At 38.0% G+C, this 6000-nt stretch overlaps 1 pseudogene across 1 annotated transcript; it reads left to right on the top strand.

Annotated features, from left to right (window-relative positions):
* On the top strand, nucleotides 1–1057 carry LOC147558078 (sanguinarine reductase pseudogene; annotated as a pseudogene). Its single transcript, XR_015234247.1, has one exon. The product of XR_015234247.1 is annotated as a sanguinarine reductase pseudogene (transcript).
* The last annotated feature ends 4943 nt before the right edge of the window (nucleotides 1058–6000 follow it).

Below are 6000 nucleotides of genomic sequence, written 5' to 3'. Positions count from 1 at the left end.
AATTCAATCCAATTTAAGAAACAGAGTTGCTTATTTCAACAAGTAAAAAAAATTTATTCTTGAATTGTGATATTTTTGTTTTAATTTTTGAAGCCTAAACAAAAAAAAATGGAAGGTTCATGTCAAAAAATGACAGTTCTTGTCACTGGAGCTTCTGGATTAACAGGACAACTTGCATACAAGAAATTGAAGGAAAGATCAGAGCAGTTTGTGGTGAGGGGTTTAGTTAGATCTGAAGCAAGTAAGCAGAAGCTTGGAGGAGGAGATGATATCTTCATTGGGGATATTATGAATTGTCAAACCCTAGAACAGGCCATGAAAGGAATTGATGGTCTCATAATTCTCACAAGTGCTATCCCAAAGATGAAACCTACTGATGAATTTCCAGCCGAAAGTTTGGGTAGTGGAAGAGCTGAAGATATGATCGATGGATCGTTTGACGGACCAATGCCCGAGTTCTATTTCGAAGAAGGACAATACCCAGAACAAGTCGATTGGATTGGACAAAAGAATCAAATTGATACAGCTAAAGCTCTTGGAGTTAAACATGTAGTTCTAGTTGGATCGATGGGTGGATCGGATCCAAACCATTTCTTGAACAGTCTTGGAAATGGAAATATACTTATATGGAAGAGAAAAGCAGAGCAATATCTAGCTGACTCTGGTTTGGCATACACCATTATTAGAGCTGGAGGTTTGGATAACAAAGAAGGTGGGATAAGAGAGTTGTTGGTAGGGAAAGACGATCTTCTTCTTCCAACTGAGAATGGATATATTGCTAGAGCTGATGTTGCTGAAGCTTGTGTTCAAGCTCTTCAATTTGAGAATGTCAAATTCAAAGCATTTGATTTGGGATCAAAACCAGAGGGAAATGGTGAACCCACAAAGAATTTCGGTGCTCTTTTCGCCTCTATTTCCGATCGTTTCTAAGAACCATTTCAAGAGATACTCAGTTTATAATCTCTTTTTATATATTTTCTTGTTTGAGTGATTTTATCTTGTTTTATTTTTTAAATATAATCTCTGAAAAATAAATTATTGTCAATTTGTTGATTTATTTTCTTTTGTTTGTTAGTTGGGTTCAATTGCTTCTGTGGTATATCCATTTGAGGTGTCCGTCACAGAATCTAAGATCTTTGATTAAAACGTCACAATCAAGATATACCCGTCAAGATACAGATGAGATGACCGCGGCAAATAAAGATTACCCTTTAACAAAATGTAGCAACTGCCACAAATGAATATAAACTGCCACAAAAGCCTTGGAATCTGTCATAAACCACCGCATTCGTCACAAATAAATTTACGAACTGCCACCAACTCTTTCATTTCACCATTATTTAAATGTTATGGGGCACGAAGACTTTGGATCAATCCAATTTGACGCGATTTAATTCCGAAAGTCTAATTTTAAGACCCACAAATTGATGTGTTTACTTTTAATCCCCTAATCATTATTTCCTTTTCATCACACCAACATCTGAGCACCACCATCTCTCTCTAGATTCGATGAAGATGAGGAGACCTTTGCGAGGGAGACGAAGAGAACAGATAAGAGGGTCGAAGTGCAGATGAAGATGAGGGATGAAAATCCCTCTGATTTGATTTGATGAAGAGACATCTACCGAGATACGAGGAGAGGGGAGATCATGAGATGGTGGAAGTGAAGATGCAACTTAGGAAGAAATAATAAGTACATATTTTAGTTTTATAATAGGTTTTCGATCGGGTCTCAAGATGAGTGGATCTTTACGAGAGAGACGAGGACACATGAAATGAGAGGGTGGAAGCAAGGTCGTGTGGTTGGAGGTGCTGGTCATGTACCGCACTAGGGTCCCCACCACATAGGGCCTTTTACCCCCTAATACATCCATATTAGTCATATCCATCAATTCATAGTAATTGTAAGGGGGAAGTGGAACATAACCGATAAAAGAACTGCAACTTTTTTTTTTGATGAGAACGGTGATACCAATTGATGGCAATTTCACTACTTTTTTTATGTGAGTCTAAACACGCATGCTGAGTTAATTTTTTGCAATCCCATCTTTTCGTTTTTTTTTTCCTCTCTCTCCCCCTTGCATATCTCCGTCTTTGCAATTTTTCTCTCTCGTTTACTCTCACAAAAAATATGTTTCTTTCGTTCTTTCTTTTTATTTTATTTCTTCTTCTCTCAAGCCACTTCTCAAGTCACTCCTCTCTCCCTCTCGCTCTCTCCAATCATTTTGGTCAGTTCACATTGACTCAGGCCAAAAGATTTTGTCAAGTAATGCATCTTTTCCGTTGATTTTGAGTAAATTATTTTTTTTAAATCATTTCGGTGAAATAATTTTTATTTTTGGTCGAGTAATTTTGCTTTGACAAATTATTCTCACCAAATTATTTTGCTACTCAGTGTGCCACAATTCTATCCTTTGGTCAAATTGTTTTTATCGTTTTTATTGGTTTTATTGGTTTTCCAGTCTAGTAGTATTATTGTTTTTTGCCATCCGTGTACCACCGATCTGCAATCGATGCTCGAAAGAGCAAAATAATTTGAATTTCTACTGAAAATGTCGGATAATCCAAATTTAGTTTTATCGATTCTCGAGCATTCCAAAATGACTCAGTAAACGCGACACTTGTAACCATATGTCCTTGGGACACAGATTCTGTTAAAAGTATAATGTGATCAAAACCCCAAATCAGGATCCACGACTCTAAGGCATACTCTCTAAGTCTCCACACTTCGTCGACTTAGAAAGCGGGGACAAACTGGAAGGGCCAAAATCAGCCATCGAGAAGGCTCTTAAAATCTGCAATCAGCGGGCTTACGCATTAACCAAGCCCACAAATTAAGTGAAAAATGGGTTTGGCCCACTTACATACGAGCAGTCAAAGTGACGGGAAAATGCATGTATATTGGATATGGAGATCACCCGTCATCTCTTAAACGTGAAGACCGTTCATCGGCGCGATCCTCTCCCACAATTTCTCCCACCAATATAACCGTTAGAGTCGATATCGTTATCCACATTGAAGATGACAGTGGACCAAAGGTAGCTATACATAAAATGGGGGGGGGGACAACGCACAAAGGCTTCCAAATAAAAGCTGCATTTTTTTTCTCTCTCATTCACTTTTGTCTTTCTCTCTCATTTAGTGAGATTGCTTTCTCTTTCCTATCATACAGAGAGACTATTTTCTCCTTTTCCTCTCGTACATACGTAGAGTGATTGCTTTATTTTTCTCTTAACAGGAGATCTAGCAAGCACTTACTTTCTCTCTCGTACATACTGACATGTTGACTATTGAGAACCAATTCCACAAGTAATTACTATATTTTTTCAATCATCGTGATCACATAAACATCACTTTACCACTTTTCCCTCAAGACGATTGAAGGGTGCTAAGTACTTCATTACTTTCTTTCTTCTGGTGATTCAAAGAGTAAGCAAACATTCACTTTACGATACTACATTCTTTTCATGTCACTCAGTTTATACGTTAATCAATTGTTGTTCCATCCTCTATCTCTAGAGAATCAGGAAGATATCCTTCACTTTACGACTAGGTGATGGTTCCTAAATAGTTTCCTAAATAGGTCTACACCCGCAAGTGCACGGGTGTCAAGTTGTAAATTCCGGTAAGACCGGTTCGTTCCTTAGAGACTAAGTCAAACTCAAATTCTAACTTTAAAACTATTGAGATTTTAAAAGTGAATTGATAATGGTTAGATGATTCAAATAAAAATAGCACATAAAACTCAAAAAGAAAACAAATAAGTTGATATTCAAAAAAGGGGAACCTAGGGTTTTCGAATCCATCCACGTGACAATCCTAAAGACGATGTATTTGCCTTAGTCAACTAAGTTCTTTGTTTTACTCGGGTTCTATTACATGAACGCTCTAGAATCCGGAAGATGTTGTCATTAAAAGCAATAAGGACTTTAAAAGATATGAAGATTTAATCTAAAAATTAATTGACTTGCATATAAATTGAATTGATAAAATTCTCGTTATGGACTTCATCTAAACCCTAGATGGAGAAATTAGTTTCTCATGATGAAAGATGAAGGTTAACTATATAAAATGTGGGAGAAAAGTACAAAAAATTGGATTTCTTACTGATTTTGCAGCCAAACAGAGCCTTAAGGAAGTGATTTCCTTCTGTTTTTCTTAGAATTCTGCCAAACAGACCCTCAGGGAAAACGATTTTCTCGTCTTCCCAGAAATAGATTCTCAGTGGGGAAATAATTTTCACCTAAATTTTCTCGTCTTCTCCTTTTCTGTTTCTCACTCTAACCTCATGTCTCCTTCTTTATCTCTTATTTTAATCTCTCTCTCTATGTAATCTCTTTCTCTCTCACTAAGAAACAGGAAACAAAAAGAAAGAGAAAAATCAAAAATAAAACGAAGCTAATAGTTTATCACAACCGAATCTCTCTCTACAATATCTCTCTTCTTAATCTCTCTGTCTCTCTCTCTAACTCTCTCTCTTCCTCTGTAATCTCCCTCTCTCTCTCACTAAGAGACAAAGATTACAAACGAGAAACAAAAATCAAAAATTAAGAAAAACTTAGAATGATAAGCTCTCGGTTCTGTTTCTCTCTCTACTGTTCTTTTTATTCTCTAAAACCCGTGATGCCCATCTCTCTGCTTCTCTTCCTGTTTTATAGACCAAAAGAAAACCAATTCAAATCTCGCCCAAACCTCCTTCAATCTCGCGCAACAATCTCCAACCGAATCCTCTCTCAGCTTTATTCGGCTTTTATCTCCCAAAGAATGTGACAGTTCCTGTTTGGCCTTCCTGTTTTCATCCTTCAGCCGAGAATATTTCTTTCTCTCTCTCTCGGTCTTATCTCTTCCTCCTTCTGTTTTGATTCCCTCCAAGATCCATCTCTCTCGGTTCTCTCTCTCTAAACTGTTTTTGAACAGTTCCTAGAGAAGCCGGGAGAGAAGGAGAATTCAAATTTGCATGGTTGTTAGGTGAGCCAGATCTCGTGCAACGCGGCCTACTGGAGCAGGTACGACAGTGGCCTCTGGATCGCGAGATCAAATCTGACGAGCACCTGCCGTTAGATGAAAAATCCCGTGTACGGAAGCACCCAAGTAACGCAGAGCGCAATGCACTGAATCACAGCCTATATCTCATCTCGAAAACACCCGAGAGACCCACCAAACTTCCCGACAGTATACCACGAACTCCTGTTACCGTCAGATTGCGTCGTGTCCTCCTGATAGATCTGCGCCACGTGGCTCTAGGTGTTTTGGTCAAATGATTTTGACCCCAATCTTTGACCTCCTCTATTTCTCTAACCCGAACTCCGATTTCACTTCCGTTTTCGCCTACGGACTCGTCATGGACCCTACTTCTCATCTGATCATCAATGTTGGTCAAAATACCAGAATCAACAAATGACCATAATTCCCCTCGTGTGTGTCTTTCTCCCAATCTTAACTGTTTTTCTCGCCGAACTCCGTAAAAGACACCTGGGAAAAGAAAATCAAACAAATTATCAGAATAACCGCTCGAACTGGACTAACTAACCTGAATTAAGAGATTCAGATGGGACATTTTCATGTCTCATCACTAGGTACGTAACACACTTTGGTAAATGGTTGATTTGATCAAATGCTTTTATTCAATGTTTCTCAATTTTCATTTTTATTCTTAGCTCTATCTATTCTTTGTTTTTTGTCCAAATTTATTGACTTGATCTTCGGAGACTCTTTGGCTCACAACACTCCTGTGTCCCGGGGATCTTACAGTCACGTGTATTTCATGTCTTCAAGCCAAAAAACATTGTCGATACCCATACAACAAGTACGATTGACGGTATGACTTCCGGTCAATAGTCCGACTCTTTGTCTTCCTGACTCGCAATTTCAGCTCGACACAAACTAAAATTTTATACGAAACATAAAACAAAACAACGTTAAATCAGTTAAATAACAACTATATGTTAAGCTTGCATTCATGCACGATTTATTACATTGTTGTAGTCAAAAGGGGCAAAT

This window comes from Eschscholzia californica, unplaced genomic scaffold (genome assembly GCF_041429995.1).
Source record: "Eschscholzia californica isolate CP2 unplaced genomic scaffold, dmEscCali1.0.p SCAF_2, whole genome shotgun sequence".
NCBI lineage: Eukaryota > Viridiplantae > Streptophyta > Magnoliopsida > Ranunculales > Papaveraceae > Eschscholzia > Eschscholzia californica.
This window is presented reverse-complemented; position numbering and strand designations above follow the sequence as displayed.